Source organism: Engystomops pustulosus, chromosome 5 (genome assembly GCF_040894005.1).
Source record: "Engystomops pustulosus chromosome 5, aEngPut4.maternal, whole genome shotgun sequence".
Classification (NCBI taxonomy): domain Eukaryota; kingdom Metazoa; phylum Chordata; class Amphibia; order Anura; family Leptodactylidae; genus Engystomops; species Engystomops pustulosus.
Window position 1 is genome coordinate 183,905,003 of NC_092415.1, and position 19,916 is coordinate 183,924,918.

The window sequence follows — 19,916 nt, forward strand, 5'->3', positions numbered from 1 at the left end:
AACCTTGTTTATTAGCGATCTGTAGATTGGAAGACCTACCTGACCAACATAAATTTGGTCCAGAGGTCTTTATACCAAGCTATGCAAGAGCTTCTCATTGGAACTGGAACCAAACTCCTATCCCTTACTGTAAATGTAACAAGAATGAATAATGTCATTAGGGATATGGTTTATACATCAAACTGTGATTCTAAATTTGTAGCTATATGGGGATGGATCCCATGGTGCTACCGGTGCAGGTACAACTGTGCTTGAGCTTTCAATAAAGGCTTCCTAGCCACCATTTCCACATGTCAGGATACTTAGGCCCTTTGACCTTCTATGTATGATATAGAACTCCTATGCCTATTCACACTTATCTATTAAAACGGCCACATGCTACTCGTAATGTCCCATTTTCATATGGGCAGCATATGGCCACGTTCATTTCAATAGGCAACACAGGCATTCCATTTTCATGGCGGTATTGTCCACCCTACCACCTAACACTGTGGTGATGTTACAGCAGGTCTTTATAAGTTGTGTTCTAGATTTAAAAAAGTTTCATAAAAGTCAAATAAGAAAAAGAAGTTCATGGACAGAATTTCATTTCCTCCACTTTTAAACTAAATAAAAGAACACTATTGATTTAATCCTACGAGTAGATTGCCAGTGTTGGGACTCTGGGAGGGATCTATATGCAGATAAATATTGTAGATCCAATTAGCTATTTGCTATTAACTCCTTAGCTAAACATTACAGCTACAGACAACAAATGACGAGCACATCTATCCAAGTGTAAGTCCAGGCTCAAATGGGTGCATTAGGAAAGGGAGGCTGTAGGTGCATTACCGCTTTTATAATACAAGTGAGTATACAAGGACTGCAAACCTACATATGTAGCTCTTGTTCTATAACAGTTGTGGTATCTATCTATCTAGCCATCTAAATGCAGTACAGTAATAATAAGTAGCAATAAGCTTATAGAAGAAGTTTTTTTTTACTTAGAAACTTCTCCTTCTGATGAATGGGAACTTAACTGCAGTAACCCATCTTGAACACTAGACCCTGTATTGAGCCAGGGTTGCAGGGATTGGTCAATAAGTTTGAGTACCAAGTGCAGCACCCCCACCTATCTCATATTAATTACCTATCGTAAAGAAGGGTCATCAAATCCTAGAAAACTTTTCACATACTCTTGTGCATCCAAAAATTCATACTTTTGACTAAGTTTTTTAAATATAATACTTGTAAATAGGATAAATACTGATGGTGCACATTATGCTATTCCTCTCTTCAGCTACGGTGAGCCATAGATTCAGGTTACTGCCCAAGTCCATGATCTATATACCCTAGCCAAGTGCAAGTGGCTTGTCGGAACCTGGTGCATATTCCATGGTTGACCCTTCCCTGTTATCTACTGTCTTGTCCGATCTGAAGTTTAGGGGGATGTACAGACTGTTAACTTCAAAACTGTTTGTATACTGCCCTCTAACACCAACCATTTCAGGTTATGAAGGCACATTTCTATTTTTTTTATAAGTTTTTATTGAAATTTTTAACACACATAAGCCGAGAAGTATTACATTTACAGTTAGTTGAATATTGGTTAGTTTCGCAAATGGAAAGGACTTCTAATATCCTCCAATCTTTCTCAGATTCCCATACACTGACCATGCAAAGTTTCCGTATGTTCAGTTAATGCTAATTGGGTCGTATTTTGGTTGGGTCCATGTTCAGTTGACAAGGGATTACTTGCGCTTATTCTTTAAGGTATAGAGGCACATTTCTAAGCCACGATGTTGGGGCCTATATGCCATAGATTGTGCACTCCATATACATTTATCAGAAATATCTGAGAGCAAAACTGTTCTAGTTGCTCATGAAAACCAATCAGAGCTCAGCTTTATAGGGGTATTCGGGTAATATGAACATCTGATACAAAAATCCATAATGCTAGAAATAAATGATTATAACAAAATTCAATGTCATTAGTCACAGAACGGAGCATAAATAGCTTGAATAAATGATTGACAAAATGTTATGGTCTTTCTAAAGTAGGCGGAGTTATCTCCAAGATTGCCACCATCTACCACTACAAGTCCCATGATCCCACAGTTCTCAGTAACAGCTCCTCCCTTTCAGGCTCTGCTCCCAGTTATGATGTAACAGACTGTCCTGCTCTGTTACCATGGTAATGATGTGTAGCTGCCATCACTGCACATTACGTCACTGAGATTATGTCTCACCACAACACCGGCTATACTGGGTGTACTGCAACCAACCAATTACAGCCAAACATAGTGATCACATGACCGGCCCAGGCATGTGCATAACATGTGATGTGGACATGTGACCAGCGACCATCTCCTGTCCCAGGTCACAGGACTAATTAAAGGGCCAGTAGCATTTTATTTTTGATTTCTCCCTCATAGTGTATATTGACTACATGTTAATGGGAGCAAAATTTTAAATAACAACTAATTACACATTAGCTCATATTTTAATGAGCCATTTGAATATGAATTATGCTTATACCTCTTAAATTTTATATACAGCTGTTGGAAAATGAAAGTTGAGCTCTGATTGGTTGCCATGGGCAACTAGAACAGTTCTACTCTCAGACACTTCTGATAAATCTCCCCCTGTAATAAAGTCATATCCCCTATAGCGATATATTACAAATGTAGTGAAAATCTGCAGCTATATCCAGGTGTATGTCACAATTTGTAGAAAGTCACCGAAATATATGATCAAGGTATTGGTTGACAATGGAAATCGTGATTTTTTTTTTTTTTTTACGGAAAACTACAGCAGCTGCACACTTCAAAGTTAAATGCTTCAATCACTGTGTATTGAATATCCATATGTATCAACGTGCTGGTAATACTGGTATTCAATATACTTTGATTGAGGCATTTAACATTGGAATGAGCAGATGTTCTCTCTTCTCGCTGTTCTGCGCGGATACGTTGGGTTATTGGAGTAAAATGTAATCCAGAACATTATGACCAAACTGAAGCTAAACATCAGTCAGGTGCGTTCGGCTGAAAGGAGAAAGCTTTCTTTTCAACATAATATTATAGATTGTGTTTTCCTGTAACTTTTGGACCTGCTAAAAGTAACTATTCTATGTAGGGGTCCAGATAGAAAAACTAACAAAACATCTTTCTGTAGGGAATTGCATTAGATGTCTACACGCAAATGTTTTGTGGTGCAAATCCAAGCTACGAGTCTGCATGTACAGTACAGAGGTGAGTGCTCTATACAGTCCTACATTATAGAAAACCTATGACATTCACAATGTAGTCCTGCAGGCAGCATGTTATAGAACAGGAGCTGAGCAGATTAGTGATGGGAATGATGGCTCTTCTGGCTCCTGAACGGCTCCCTATTAAATATATCATAGGGAGCCGCAGACCAGTCATTCACCCCACTCCACTTTTAACCAGATTGTATTGGGTTAAAGGGGTGTGGTGAAACGGTTAGGGGCGGGGTTAAGTGAGCCGGCTCTTAGAGCAGGCTCGTTCACGAATGGCACACCACTAGAGCAGATTGTACATACTGTCCTATCTGCCAGCAGCATGTTATAGAGAAGGAGAAGCTAACTAGATTGTACATAGTGTCCTATCTGCAGGCAGCTTTTTATAGAGCAGGAGGAACTGAGCAGAGTACACTTAGTGTCCTATCTGCAGGCAGCATAAAATAGAACAGTAGAATTTTTATACATAGTGTCCTATCTGCAGGCATTATGTTATAGAGGAGGAGGAGCTGAGCAAATGTAAATATTGTCCTATCTGCAGGTAGCATGTTATAGAGCAGGAGGAGCTGGGTAAATGTAAATAATTTCCCATCTGCAAGGAGCATGTTATAGCACAGGAGGAGATGAACAGATTTTACATAGTGTCATATCTACAGGCAGCATAAAATAAAACAGTAGAATTTTTATACATAGTGTCCTTTCTGCAGGCATTATGTTATAGAGCAGGATGAGCTGAGCAAATGTAAATATTGTCCTATCTGCAGGTAGCATGTTATAGAGCAGGAGGAGCTGGGTAAATGTAAATAATTTCCCATCTGCAAGGAGCATGTTATAGAACAGGAGGAGATGAACAGATTTTACATAGTGTCCTATCTACAGGCAGCATAAAATAAAACAGTAGAATTTTTATACATAGTGTCCTTTCTGCAGGCATTATGTTATAGAGCAGGATGAGCTGAGCAAATGTAAATAGTGTCCTATCTGCAGGTAGAATGTTATAGAGCAGGAGCTGAGCAGATTGTACATAGTGTTCTATCTGCAGGCAGCATGTTATAGAGCAGGAGTAGCTGAGCAGATTAGACATAATAGGGCACATTTACTTACTCGTCCCGCGTGATCCCCTCCGTGCATTGTCCGACGAGGATTCGGGTCTGCTGCGATTCACTAAGTTTGTGGGTCCAATTTCCTGCATGTGTCTCTTCCCCTGCTGAGGTCCGCCGGAGCTCACCTTCTTCTTCCCGGTGCATGTGAGTGCCCATCTTGCGACACAATTTGCTTTTTGAATTCTGCGGTTTGTCTGAAACAGTCGGGTTGTCCAAGTCCACGTCCATGCAAGGCGGCGCCGATGCGCCACAATCCGATCGCGTGCGCCAAAAACCCTGGGCAATTCAGCGCAAAATGGAAAAAATCGTGAAAACCCGAAGAAAATGTGGCATTCGGACCGTTAGTAAATGTGCCCCAATGTGGGAGATTCATTATCCCTTCTCTGACAGTTATTTTGGCAGAGAAAGCATATGAATCTCCCCATCCCTGGCAGTTTTCTGGCTTCTTCAACCACTTTAGGTGTGTCAGGGCTGAGAGCAGGTGGGGAGCATGGCTGGGGGAGAGTGGGCAAGGAAATGAACACTCACACCCACCACAGTTTATGTTCCAATATTGTAATCACTGACATATTTCATCACTACATTCACACCTATAAAGTCTCATCGTATTACAGTGCGTGCCTTTGTCCCTCTCAGTGCGTAACTTTGGTGTCATTGAGTGAATATGAAAATAAATACTAATAATCTGAGGGCAGAATCACTAGAAAGTCATCATTTATTACCGGCTCATAATATTGTCACAATAGCAGAATAAAGGACGTTGCTATCAGATCCCGATATTCATGGATTTCATCACATTTGTGAATTGAATTGCCATCCGTTCAAAGCCTGAAAGTATTTTTCATTTCATAAAAAATGTCACTGTCTTTGTGTCTATAAAGCAGCTCCAGTTTCCCGAACTGTTTGCAAACGCTCTCAGATCCTGTTGATTTGTTGCATTGAAATTCAATGGCGAGCCACCGAAAAAAGGGCATTCATTACATATTTTAAAATGTCAACCTAATTTCCACTCTTAGCTTGACTACAAAGCAATTTTATGAAATGTCAAGACGGACTATTTTTCTTCATCTCTGTTTAGTTAAATTTGGATAAAATTCCCACTGAATAATTTTGTGCTTCTTTTAAGGTCTTGAAATGCAATGAAAAGAATGTTTTGCTTTGACAATGGAGATGATAAACTGGTGTCAGGAAGACTCGCAGAAGAGCAAAAATGAGAAAGAAAAATCCAAATTAAAAGAAAAATCTATCTCCATGCCAAAATGTATTCATTTGTGTAATAGCGAAATGCAGCAGATCCGATGTAGTGCCCAATTTTCTCCCTCTTGGCAGCCGGAGTCATCTGTAAAATCAGTGTAAGGAGGTTAAAAATGTCACTTGGCATCTAATTGGTTGCTATGCAAACCTCAGTTCTTCTCTGAACTATGTTTTAATGATCTACAGGTTCTGTCTTCCTGTCGTCATGGCTTTTTATCGAGAAAAGGAAAACGATCATATTCCAGGCATCCTCATATGACCATCACTACATCTGCCTCTAACTTACCTGCAATGAATGTCTCATTCCAAGACTTGGGATATTTTATAGTTGGACTGATTTTCCACTATAGTTTGGGGTCCCCCTTACAGTTCAGGGCCAAAAGCCTAATTGCCAGGTCAGTATTTTTGGAGAAAAGGTCGTCTGGAAAGTTTTATTGATGGGACTCCATACTGGTTGAGCGTAAACAAAGGCTGTGTCGTGGCCTTAAAGGAAACTTACCACTTTCCAATAGTACTTCAAATACCGTGCACCAGCTCAGGGTGAGCTAGTGCCAGAGCATATTTTCGTTATTCTCATAAACCGTGTGTATGTATTGCTTTTAAACACTTTAGTAATCTTTATATTGGAAGCAGCTTTGGCGAATAGGAAGTGTCAGAGAGCCGGTGACGTCACACACACGGTTGCGTGCATGGTGCGCCAAACGCATACCACCGTGTGTATACAGAAAACGTGGAATATTGATATAGGATATATCATACAGTCAATCATGTAGCCAGCACACCATATACAACATGATCAAAACCAAAGAACAAGTTGGTGTGTAAAGGCTAGGAAGTATATAAATTTTATTACAAAATTTGGGACACACACATAAATGATGCCATGCATCACATTTCATAAAAACATTTAAAAAGTGTACAAAATACACATAGCAGGTGAAACGGAGCCAATCCAACTGATCCACAGACGGTCACCAGTCAACATTAGGTAAGAGAGATCACCCCCATGCACAATTGGAGAAATATATAAACAACGGCATACACAGATTACTGGCACAATTGTCTATCAAGTAATGGAAGTATAGGCAAACTCCTAAATGGAAAAATGAGTAAGAAAAAACGGTAAAACCCAGGTAATGATCAAAAAGGAGTCAACCAGTGATAGAGTCAAAGAGCCAGCAAAAAATGAATAACTAGAAAGATGCAAGGTAAGCCATGGGGGGGAAAAAATGGAAGAAAAAAGGACGAGTGGCCAAAGGCACCCCACGCATTGCGTCGCGAGCCTGCGACTTCCTCAGGGGTACCACCGTGCGCCGAAGCTGCTTCCAATATAAAGATTACTAAAGTGTTAAAAAGCATTACAGCAGTTTATGAACATAACGAAGATATGCTCCGGCACCAGCTCACCCTGGGCTGGTGCACGGTATTTGCTGCTAAGAAGTACTATTGGAAAATGGTAGGTTTCCTTTAAAGATTGTCAATGTAATGGGTATGCTCATCTTTAGTATTTATGACATATCTACCTATATATCATAAATACATGATAGGTTTGGGAGCCCATCTTGAGAATGGGGTATTGATTACCCACTTTTGCCAGCCGGGCTAAAGAAAGAGTTAACCAGGGATACGTTGCCACTATACATTTATTTCTATACAATTGGGCTGTTTTTGTTGCTCCTATAGACTTGGATTGAGAGTGGCAAACTTTGAATTCGGCCTGTTAGTGAAAGCATCCTTTTATCTCGAGACATTGGTTTGGTTCACAGTAGTAGGACCTCACCTATCATTGGATATGTCATAAATACTAGAGATCAGAATACCCCTTTAGTGATCAGCCCAAGAAACCCCTCTGCGGGCCGAATTACTGTGGGTCTATTATTGGGAAAACAATATTGTCGGATTTGGAGCTTTTTATGCTTGTTTGTTAGCTCAGTGTTTCTTTTAACCATCAGAAAAGATGAAATATTATCAGTAGCATGCTACCCTGAGTTCTATGTAATAATGTGGAAAATAGGCTAATGTAAAAGAGAAATAATTGGCATAAGTAAGTTCTTGTCCCAACATAAGCACAGTATAGTAGGACCAAAATTAATAATAGCACCCAATAAGGTTCTTAGTAATATGTTGCAAAAACGGCCCTAGAAAATAATGATCTTAGACTTATATTTAACTATTAAGCCACAAAAAATAACAATCCATGAGGCTTCAAAAATCCATTGAACAGCGGACAGATATTCTTCCTTGATACAGCTAATGCTGACCATGGATCTAAATTACTATTCTAATCTAAGATGGTTGGGGCATCTGGTAGGGCTAACATGGGACGGAACTAACTTTGAGATAGTAACAATACATTGCTATTCGTCTACAGAGATTACAAGGTTGAATGCCTCAATTCACACATCAGTCAGCAACAAAGTAACATATAACTAAAAACAAGAATAGGTTCGGCGCCAAAGTGGGAATGGGGGATGCTAACAATCTGTGTGGTGTCGCTGGTATAAATAGTCGGTGACCTGCACCCCAACTATAAAATAGGTTACTTTATAAGGTAACTCTATGAACAAACATAAAAAGAAAAATGTATAACTGTAAATATACCTGTACACATTACATGTTATTTAAGGGGTACATATGAAAAAAGTCGTAATTGTAGATTCAGGTTTCCCACTTTCATACTAATGACCTGTCATCAGACACCCAATTATATTGTATGCAGGCAGTCCCCGGGTTATGTACAGAATAGGTTCTGACGGTTTGTTCTTAAAGTTGAAATTTTATGTAAGTCAGAAAAGATATATTTAGTATATTAATTTAGTATATTTAGTATTTAGTTTGTAACTAGAGGTTGTCTGTAAGTCGGTGTACTTAAGTCAAGGGACTGTCTGTAGTCTATTGTAGTGTCCTCATAACAATTATGAGTGTTTCACTGGGTCTCCATCACAGTCAGGAGTAACTTTTTCAACAATTTGTGCCACATTAGTTCTCCTACGGGCTACAACCAGTCAAACTAACCTTCACCATGCACATCGGTGAGATTTGTGCGGTCTTATTGCCAGTTCCCCGGTCTTCCTTCTCTTGTCTACTTTCGGAAAGTATAAACTGTTGCATAACAGAAAGACTAGAGAAAACCTTTTTGAGATTCTGTGGCACATACACCTTGCAACTGCAACTTGGCCTTGGTTCAGGTTTTCAATAATTTTGCTTCCAATACTTCACAAACTCAAGAACTAACTGCCCAATTTATTTCACTCCTTGTGTGATATGGTAGGTTTTGTAGCTAAAGGATTCTGATGGAAGTCTCACTTAAATTCTGTATCTCATGATAACACTTAAGATAATACTCTTGATTTATCTTCTCGAGCCAATATTGTGAGTCACTATGTTCCAGTTGTAAAATCCACCGTACCATGCCATATCTGCAAAATAAATAAAATTCCTTCAGAATAATTTGAATAGTTCACGTACAAGTCAAGTCAAGTATCGTTGAGATCTATAGCTCAGGAGATGTTTTTTAAGAACTATTGTGGAAAACAAAGTAAATCAGAGTTTGTACAGTTTAGATATCTGCCCAAAGTGTGAGGTCAACAAAAGGTCTAAGATCTAAGGGAAGACAGTGGCTCCCACCCAACAACCACCCACGGTGGCGAATCATATTGGTCTTGTTGAAATAGGGAAAGTTGAATATGTCTCCTGTCCGTTACTAAATAACGTTAACTTTATAGAAAGGTATATTAAAGTCATAATGACCCGAAGAAAGCAAATAATAGAAAATGATTACCCGGCAGACGTTGACATTCACATCTTGACAGGTCGTAGAACAAATCTTTATGTCTACTGAGTACACAGTTTTGCTTGAATAGATATTGTGCGCCCCTTTTATTAATCCGTAATCCCTTTATTGAGCAATTCGGCTCAGCATGCTTGGCTGTTAGGGTTTGTATATACTTGGATTTACACTGTGTAAATAATATTTGAACAAATTTACACGATTATATGGCTAACTGCAAGTCTTCAATCTTACAGTCCAAATTTTGAGCCTAAAAAATGTATTTTATTGTTTAAAACATCCATCCAAATTTTTTAATAATTATATACTGTCATTGTATTAAGCACCATGGTGTCAGGGCTCGCGGTGAGTGGACCCACATGGCCATCTATTTGGTACAACTGGGAACCAGCCAAGCAAACACAGTCCATTGTGGTCCAAGAACAACCCCTTTCTGGGAAGTTAACTTTACTTGAGTCTGTTTGACGGGCTATAGTGGAGACAGAGGGCACAATTTGTGGATTTTATTTTTATCACGGTGTACAGTGTGGACATTTTATTGCATTTATTATTTCTCCACTGCAATACAAAATAATAACAGCTAATGACTACAACACAAAAATCAAGGATGGCTTGTAAGGCCACAAATTGTGACCTGCTCTATAGGTTGCTGAGTTCTATGGTAATACCTAAATGTGAATGTTCTCTATGTCTCCTTCAATTCCCCTAAAACATTTTAAAGTGGTTGTCCCACAACAGGCACTTAGTTAATTAGCTGTTTGAGGCAATTTGGGCAAGCACCAAGATCTCTTCACTCCTGACCTAGCACAGCACCTTACATTGTACAGAGCCTATGCTTGGTATTGCTGTTAATTCCTATCCACTCGAATTTAACTGAACTGTAAAGAGGCCATGTGAGGAATGGACGTGATGTCACTGGCCATAAATACGGCACACTTCTGATTGCCGAGGATTATGGAATAAGACCCATATTGAGCTGAAATTGAACACCTATTAATAACAGAGACCATGCAGTAGGATGAGTCACCCATAGGCTACCATGATGAGAAAAACCTCTGATGGGTTAAAAGGAACCTGTCAGCAGAGAATAAACCACTACTAGTATTTTGTGAAGCAGGTTAACGTTTTCCAGTTTGTGTTCCTTTATGACCTAGTTTGGTGTCATCTTCCAGAAAATCGACTTTAAAGTGAGATGTAAATTGGTTGTATAAAGTCAAGGTGGTGGAAAGTTTAGCACTGAAGTCAAGCTCTCCTCGTCTAAGTACACTGCCTTCCATCCATGGATATCAGCAAATGGCTATTCTGAAGTCCGGTGCATGATGTCAAGGGAGTATTCAGAGGTGGGGAGAGCTTGACTTTAGTGCTAAATTCTCCCTCTCCATGACTTTATACAATTAATTCTCATCTGACTTGAAAGTTTATATTCTGTATCATGAAAGAAACATGATATGAAATTTGTTAATCTGATTCCAACATACTACTATTGGTTTATTGGGTCAATTTCTGCTGACAGGTTCCAGGCGCTTTTCACGTTGTCGACATCACAGTCCATAGCTCTATATCTAAAACACAATAGAGTAAGGTTATACTAAAAGCAGTTATAGTGTGCCGCTCCTTACATCTATATTCCCTCTTGATTACTAAGCATCAATCAGTGAAATCAGTGCTAATTAACGCGACAGATCATAGCAACCAATGTCTTGTCATTATAAAGCATATTCCAGTTCTTCTCTTTCCTTTCTTCCAGGTCACAGGAATGACAAGAGAAATTCAGCTGCCTCATGTCTTCACCATGTCCTGTCAAAACAACATGATTTGTATTTAATTACTCCGCTGCCTGGGTACATGAATCATTGTCACTTTGTCCAATATATTTACCAAAGAGAGTGAGCGAGAAGCGGCGTGATTAAAACGGCTGTGAATGCCTCGAAAATTGAGTGCAAATTTGAAAGCGAGCCAACGTTTAATGCAAGAGGAGACTTGCTGTGCAGTTGTTGTTTGCATTTATTATATTTTTGCAAGTGAAAATTACAGTCATTTATATTGGTGCGGCATCGTATCAACAAGTGTTTACATGTGAAACTGATACTAAAATGGTGTTTGGTCCAATTACCCAAAACACTGTAAACTAAATTCACTTATTTTGGCAGTAAAGGACTAAATATACATGCAGGGTGTAACAAAAAGGTCGGGATGGCGGAATAACTTGCAAAATACACAACAAATCGAAAAATTTTAAATAGACATGTCAAATATTTTTCAAAAATCTATCCGATGGTACCATACTTGGTGCCCTACCACCACACCCTGACGGGAGGGGGGGAGGTTTAAAATCTTAAAAAGAAACCCAAGAAAAATTACATTTATTCTATATATGAGTAAAGTCATTTTAGTTGACAGATGGCGTGGTAATCACCAAAAATCAAAATGGGTACAAATATTTTTAAATAAGGGGATTTCTAAAAAAAACACATCAGCTGGAAAAACAAGAAAAAAATTGATAACTATTTCATAAAAATCTATCCAATGATACTACAGTTGACCATGTATTTTCATCCCCTAGGGGTGAGGTGGGGGGAGTCACATTTTTTATGTAGAAACTACCTTTAGCGTAAACCAGGAACAGCGACATGGACATAGTAGTTTTCTGTTCTCTTCGGGAGCTTGTGTAATATCACACATTGGGTAGAAATAGGATTAAAATATGTCTTCTCCCCACTGAAGATGGGATTTTTCTTGATGCCTACAAAGTTTTCAAATATCCAATGCTCTCGTTGAATTTGGTAACATTGGATAGCTTTTAGAAAAATATTGTATACATCTATTTTCGGATTTTGGATCTGATGTGTATTTATTGAAATATCCCATTTTACAATGCTTTTGCACACATTTCATTTTTTTTCGCCATCCGTCACCAAAATCAAAAAAGCCTCAGGTCAAATCAATGTATTTTTTTCATGGGTAATCCAAATCTGCAATAAAAATTGGGGTTCACATGTAAAATGTTAAGTAGCATGGAAATCACTGTAGTTGCACACATAATTTGACATGCAGGTCAATATTCTACTGCATATTTGCTCTGTTAATTTTATTGATTCATTTATTTTTTATTTTTTCATATAGTGCACACAGATTACGTAGCGCTGCACAGAGTGTGCCAAATCAGTCCGTCCCTAATGGGGCTCACAATCTAATCAACCTACCAGTATGTTTTTGGAGTGTGGGAGGAAACTGGAGGACCTGGAGGAAACCCACGCAAACACAGAGAGAACATACAAACTCTTTGCAGATGTTGACCTGGATGGGACTTGAACCAGGCCCCCCGCGCTGCAAGGCTGTAGTGCTAACCACTGAGCCACTAAGTTCACCTTAAAAGAATTAAAATGTGAACATTTCAGAACTGAAAATCTTAATTTTGTGTGGACTTTCTGCACAGATTTTAATATTGATCTTCTTGCTGATTCCCCATCTGTGTCTTTTTCAAGTACCAAATGGAATTTTAAATGTCTGAAGCGTTTGATATTAGGGGAGATAACCTGATATTAAAGTATCTGGCAGAGGCTTACACCTCTTGTCCAACACATGAATTTTAGGCTGCACTGGGAACAACAAACTAAAAATAAAGACAAATTATGTCACCATGTTCTAAGGATAAGATGTGTTTTCTTCTCTGAGGTTAATGCACATCTATATATATATATATATATATATATATAGTCTAGTTGGTATCTGAGCCATTACCAATAAATAATGGCGGTGAAGGTAGCAGTTTGATGCCACTGCCGACATGTTTGACACTTGAAAAATTTAGGGGTAAGTCTGATGGTCCCAGGCAGGGGATTCTACAGAAGTGGTACAGCACAAGAGAAGTTTTGCGAATAGAAGTGAATGTACCCAAAGTGTGCAAAGAAGTCAGTGAGAGGTGGTGGAGAGCTGTAATCTGTTAAATAAATAGGGTTGATGTATGTTGCAAGTTTTTGATATATAGTTGTAGATATTTAATAAATATTATCAAAGATATATATGATTAATAGATATAGATTATCTATTTATCATATATACATCAAATATCCAGAAATATAAATCAAAAACTTTGCAACATCCACCAATCCTATTTATTCAACAAATTACATTTCTCCGCTACCTTTCGCTGACTTTTTTGCACACTTTGGGTACATCTCACTTCTATCTGTAAAATCTTTCTTGTGCTGTTTATCAAATATCTCGAAATATATATCAAAAACTATTTCACTGTATAGTATATTTCTATAACCAGTACATATTAACAGCTTCTTCTATTCCATTTTTCTTTCCGGTGGTTAGATTACAAGTATTTGTTCTATAAAAATCTTAATTCCCTTTAAACAATGGAACGGTACATGACGTATGAAAGATTTTATTGAAACAAAAGCCAGAAGTCCCATAGAATTACAGTAATCATCTGCAAGACTCGGATATCTGTTTCACATTATGAGGACGTCAGGAATTCTGGGTAATGGGAAATGTTCATTAAATAGCACAGTGTCACAATTCATGGGAAGAAAGGATCTGGCCTCTATAATATTGAAATGCTAAGTGCCACACTAGTTTTTCATTAACTAAACGAGTTCTACATGCCCCCAAAATAGGAAGTAGCTGGGAACTGACTGCTTTTTGGATTAGAAGGCACAAAGCCCCTTGTCCATTGAGGAGAAATGTTTGTCCTGCTACCATAACACATTGTTTAACAGGTGAGGTTTGGAAATATTAAATAACATTGGAAAGCCTTCAGAATAAACAATAGCTTTCAATGGACCTGGAATCCATTCAAAGGATTTCCATTGTTCGAATGATGTTATTGAAAACACACCTGCAAGAGCTTCCTGTGATTCACACACCTTCCAAACGCATCCCCCCAGTAAGAAAAGTCTGAAAAGCCTACAGTATTGTACAAAAGTCTTAGGCAGGTGTAGAAAAACAAAGTAAGAATACCTACAAACTTAGAAGTGTTATAAATAGAGATGAGCGAACACTAAAATGCTCGGGTACTCGTTATTCGAGACGAACTTTTCCCGATGCTCGAGTGCTCGTCTCGAATAACGAACCCCATTGAAGTCAATGGGAGACTCGAGCATTTTTCAAGGGGACCAAGGCTCTGCACAGGGAAGCTTGGCCAAACACCTGGGAACCTCAGAAAAGGATGGAAACACCACGGAAATGGACAGGAAACAGCAGGGGCAGCATGCATGGATGCCTCTGAGGCTGCCTAATCGCACCATTATGCCAAAATTATGGGCAACAGCATGGCCATGACAGAGTGACAGAATGAAGCTAGATAGCATCTAAAACATCCAATAATTGACCCTGACACTATAGGGGACGGCATGCAGAGGCAGCGGCAGCAGGCTAGAGAGTGTCATGGCGACATACCCTAAATGGACTCAGGCTTCAAACCAATGGGTGGCAGAGAGGAACCAAAGGAGGTGAGCAAGAAGCGCTCAAATAATATCGGTACATGATAAAAGTTTGCCAGTATATTTTGTGGATTACACAGCAGGGTGGCGACAAAGTTAACATGGAAGCCATGAAAACAACCCAAAATTCTGCCTGACACAGCTCGTTTGATAAGGGGACCATGTATGGAGGCAGTGAACTAGTAGTAGATTAAAGGTGCTGCAGTTAAAACTATGTTAGTTGGATCTTGGCATGGAGCTGGCGCTCCGCTGCCAGGCGAGCTTTCGCCAATCCAAGCCCCTGTCTATAGGCTACTCCCCAAACAGCACTTCTAAGAACCTTTTGTATAAGATCAAGTGTAGTAGCGTTCTTATAAGTTTAGGATATGGCGGGTGAGGGGAATGTAAACAGATGCGCAAGAAGCGCTGAAATAATATCCCTAAATGGTAAAAGTTTGCAAGTATATTTTGTGGATTACACAGCAGGGTGGCGACAAAGTTAACAACTTTGATGTGGAATGCCCTGTAATAGCTCTTGGGCGGTGTGCCTTTTATCGCCTAGGCTCAGCAGTTTCAGCACCGCCTGCTGTCGCTTAGCGACGGCACTGCTGCTGTGCCTAGAGCTACCGACTGATGGCGCCATGCCCACGGATGGTAATTCGGAGGAGGAGGAGGTATAGTAGGCCTTTGAGACCTGGACCGAGGTAGGCCCCGCAATTCTCTGCGTCGGCAGTATATGACCAGCCCCAGGGTCAGACTCAGTCCCAGCCTGCACCAAGTTAAGTGTAGTAGCGTTCTTATAAGTTTGGGATATGGCGGGTGAGGGGAATGTAAACAGATGCGCAAGAAGCGCATGATGCGCATGGAGCTGGCGTTCCGCTGCCAGGCGAGCTTTCGCCAATCCAAGCCCCTGTCTCTAGGCTACTCCCCAAACAGCACTTCTAAGAACCTTTTGTATAAGATCAAGTGTAGTAGCGTTCTTATAAGTTTAGGATATGCCGGGTGAGGGGAATGTGAACAGATGCGCAAGAAGCGCTGAAATAATATCCCTAAATGGTAAAAGTTTGCCAGTATATTTTGTGGATAACACAGCAGGGTGGCGACAAAGTTAACAACTTTGATGTGGAATCCATGAAAACAACCCAAATTTCTGCCTGACACACCTCGTTTGATAAAGGGACGATGTATGGAGGCAGCTATATGGACGACTTTTGGAGGTAGCAATGGAGACAACGTGTGGAGGCTGCTATGGAGACAATTTAATTTGGATAGTGCCTGTATGTGGCAGTCCCAAACATTTTTCAAACCAGAGGAGCAGGTAGGTGGCCCTCCAGTAAAATGGGATAGATTGAGTGCCTGTATGTGGCAGTCCCAAAAATGTTTCAAACCAGAGGAGCAGGTAGGTGGCCCTCCAGTAAAATGGAATAGATTGAGTGCCTGTATGTGGCAGTCCCAAAAATTCTTCAAACCAGAGGAGCAGGTAGGTGGCCCTGCAGTAAAATGGAATAGATTGAGTGCCTGTATGTGGCAGTCCCAAAAATGTTTCAAACCAGAGGAGCAGGTAGGTGGCCCTCCAGTAAAATGGGATAGATTGAGTGCCTGTATGTGGCAGTCCCAAAAATGTTTCAAACCAGAGGAGCAGGTAGGTGGCCCTCCAGTAAAATGGAATAGATTGAGTGCCTGTATGTGGCAGTCCCAAAAATTCTTCAAACCAGAGGAGCAGGTAGGTGGCCCTCCAGTAAAATGGAATAGATTGAGTGCCTGTATGTGGCAGTCCCAAAAATTGTTCAAACCAGAGGAGCAGGTAGGTGGCCCTGCAGTAAAATGGAATAGATTGAGTGCCTGTATGTGGCAGTCCCAAAAATTGTTCAAACCAGAGGAGCAGGTAGGTGGCCCTGCAGTAAAATGGAATAGATTGAGTGCCTGTATGTGGCAGTCCCAAAAATGTTTCAAACCAGAGGAGCAGGTAGGTGGCCCTCCAGTAAAATGGAATAGATTGAGTGCCTGTATGTGGCAGTCCCAAAAATTGTTCAAACCAGAGGAGCAGGTAGGTGGCCCTGCAGTAAAATGGAATAGATTGAGTGCCTGTATGTGGCAGTCCCAAAAATGTTTCAAACCAGAGGAGCAGGTAGGTGGCCCTCCAGTAAAATGGAATAGATTGAGTGCCTGTATGTGGCAGTCCCAAAAATTGTTCAAACCAGAGGAGCAGGTAGGTGGCCCTGCAGTAAAATGGAATAGATTGAGTGCCTGTATGTGGCAGTCCCAAAAATGTTTCAAACCAGAGGAGCAGGTAGGTGGCCCTCCAGTAAAATGGAATAGATTGAGTGCCTGTATGTGGCAGTCCCAAAAATTTTTTAAAACAGAGGACCGGGTAGGTGGCCCTCCAGAAAAATGGAATAGATTGAGTGCCTGTATGTGGCACTCACAAAAATTGTTTCAAACAGAGGACCGGGTAGGTGGCCCTCCAGAAAAATTAAATGCATGAAGTACTATAGCAAGAGCCAGTGGGCCCTGTCAAAAAATAGCCATTTTCCTCTGCTTTACTGTACAAAGAGGAGGAGAAGGAGGAAAATGAGGAGGAGGAGGAGGAGTGGATCAATTATTCAGGTTGAGCTTCCTTCACCTGGTGGAGATTGGAAATTCTGAGAAATCCAGCCTTTATTCATTTTAATAAGCGTCAGCCTGTCAGCGCTGTCAGTCGACAGGCGTGTACGCTTATCGGTGATGATGCCACCAGCTGCACTGAAAACCCGCTCGGACAAGACGCTAGCGGCAGGGCAGGCAAGAACCTCCAAGGCGTACAGCGCCAGTTCGTGCCACATGTCCAGCTTTGAAACCCAGTAGTTGTAGGGAGCTGTGTGATCATTTAGGACGATGGTATGGTCAGCTACGTACTCCCTCACCATCTTTCTGTAAAGATCAGCCCTACTCTGCCGAGACTGGGGACAGGTGACAGTGTCTTGCTGGGGTGACATAAAGCTGGCAAAAGCCTTGTAAAGCGTACCCTTGCCAGTGCTGGACAAGCTGCCTGCTCGCCTACTCTCCCTCGCTACTTGTCCCGCAGAACTACGCACTCTGCCGCTAGCGCTGTCAGAAGGGAAATACTGTTTCAGCTTGTGCACCAGGGCCTGCTGGTATTCATGCATTCTCACACTCCTTTCCTCTCCAGGGATGAGAGTGGGAAGATTTTGCTTGTACCGTGGGTCCAGGAGAGTGAACACCCAGTAATCGGTGCTGGAATAAATTCTTTGAACGCGAGGGTCACGGGATAGGCAGCCTAGCATGAAATCTGCCATATGCGCCAGAGTACCAACGCGTAAGAATTCACTCCCCTCACTGGCCTGACTGTCCATTTCCTCCTCCTCCAACTCCTCCAACTCCTCTTCTTCTGCCCATACACGCTGAACAGTGAAGGACTCAACAATGGTCCCCTCTTGTGTCTCGCCAACATTCTCCTCCTCTTCCTCCTCATCCTCCTCCACCTCCACCTCCTCCGATATGCGCTGAGAAACAGACCTCAGGGTGCTTTGGCTATCAACAAGGGAATATTCTTCCCCCGTCTCTTGTGACGAGCGCAAAGCTTCCGACTTCATGCTGACCAGAGAGTTTTTCAACAGGCCAAGCAGCGGGATGGTGAGGCTGATGATGGCGGCATCGCCACTGACCATCTGTGTTGACTCCTCAAAGTTACTCAGCACCTGACAGATATCAGACATCCACGTCCACTCCTCATTGTAGACTTGAGGAAGCTGACTGACCTGACTACCAGTTCTGGTGGAAGTTGACATCTGGCAGTCTACAATCGCTCTGCGCTGCTGGTAAACTCTGGATAACATGGTCAGTGTTGAATTCCACCTCGTGGGCACGTCGCACAACAGTCGGTGAGCGGGCAGTTGGAGGCGGCGCTGCGCTGCCCTGAGAGTGGCAGCATCTGGGCTGGACTTCCTGAAATGCGCACAGATGCGGCGCACCTTCGTGAGCAAATCAGACAGATTGGGGTATGTCTTGAGGAAACGCTGCACTATCAGATTTAACACATGGGCCAGGCATGGCACATGTGTCAGTCTGCCGAGTTGCAGAGCCGCCACCAGGTTACGGCCGTTGTCACACACAACCATTCCCGGCTTGAGGTTCAGCGGTGCCAGCCACAGATCAGTCTGCGCCGTGATGCCCTGTAATAGCTCTTGGGCGGTGTGCCTTTTGTCGCCTAGGCTCAGCAGTTTGAGCACCGCCTGCTGTCGCTTAGCGACGGCACTGCTGCTGTGCCTAGAGCTACCGACTGATGGCGCCGTGCCCACGGATGGTAGTTCGGAGGAGGAGGTGGAGGAGGGGTGGGAGGAGGAGGAGGCATAGTAGGCCTGAAACACCTGGACCGAGGTAGGCCCCGCAATCCTCGGCGTCGGCAGTATATGAGCAGCCCCAGGGTCAGACTCGGTCCCAGCCTCCACCAAGTTAACCCAATGTGCCGTCAGCGATATATAGTGGCCCTGCCCGGCAGCACTCGTCCATGTGTCCGTGGTCAGGTGGACCTTGTCAGAAACGGCGTTGGTCAGGGCACGGATGATGTTGTCTGACACGTGCTGGTGCAGGGCTGGGACGGCACATCGGGAAAAGTAGTGGCGGCTGGGGACCGAATACCGAGGGGCGGCCGCCGCCATGAGGTTGCGAAAGGCCTCGGTCTCTACTAGCCTATAGGGCAGCATCTCCAGGCTAAGCAATCTGGAGATGTGCACATTAAGGGCTTGGGCGTGCGGGTGGGTTGCACTATATTTGCGTTTCCGCTCCAGCGTCTGGGGTATGGAGAGCTGAACGCTGGTGGATGCTGTGGAGGATCGTGGAGGCGACGATGGGGTTTTTGTGCCAGGGTCCTGGGCAGGGGGCTGACTAGCAGCTGACACAGGGGAAGGAGCAGTGGTGTGCACGGCCGGAGGTGAACGGGCTTGTTGCCACTGAGTGGGGTGCTTAGCATTCATATGCCTGCGCATACTGGTGGTAGTTAAGCTAGTAGTGGTGGAACCCCTGCTGAGCCTGGTTTGGCAAATGTTGCACACCACAGTCCGTCGGTCATCCGGTGTTTCCTTAAAGAACCTCCACAC

The 19,916-nt window shown here is 42.1% G+C and overlaps 1 long non-coding RNA gene across 1 annotated transcript; it reads right to left on the reverse strand.

Moving 5' to 3' along the window:
- Nucleotides 1-5,260: 5,260 nt before the first annotated feature.
- On the reverse strand, nucleotides 5,261-11,181 carry LOC140134262 (uncharacterized). Its single transcript, XR_011856165.1, has 3 exons — nucleotides 11,008-11,181; nucleotides 8,614-9,017; nucleotides 5,261-5,683 (listed from the first exon to the last, which is right to left on the reverse strand). It is a non-coding gene; the product is annotated as an uncharacterized lncRNA (long non-coding RNA).
- Nucleotides 11,182-19,916: the final 8,735 nt, after the last annotated feature.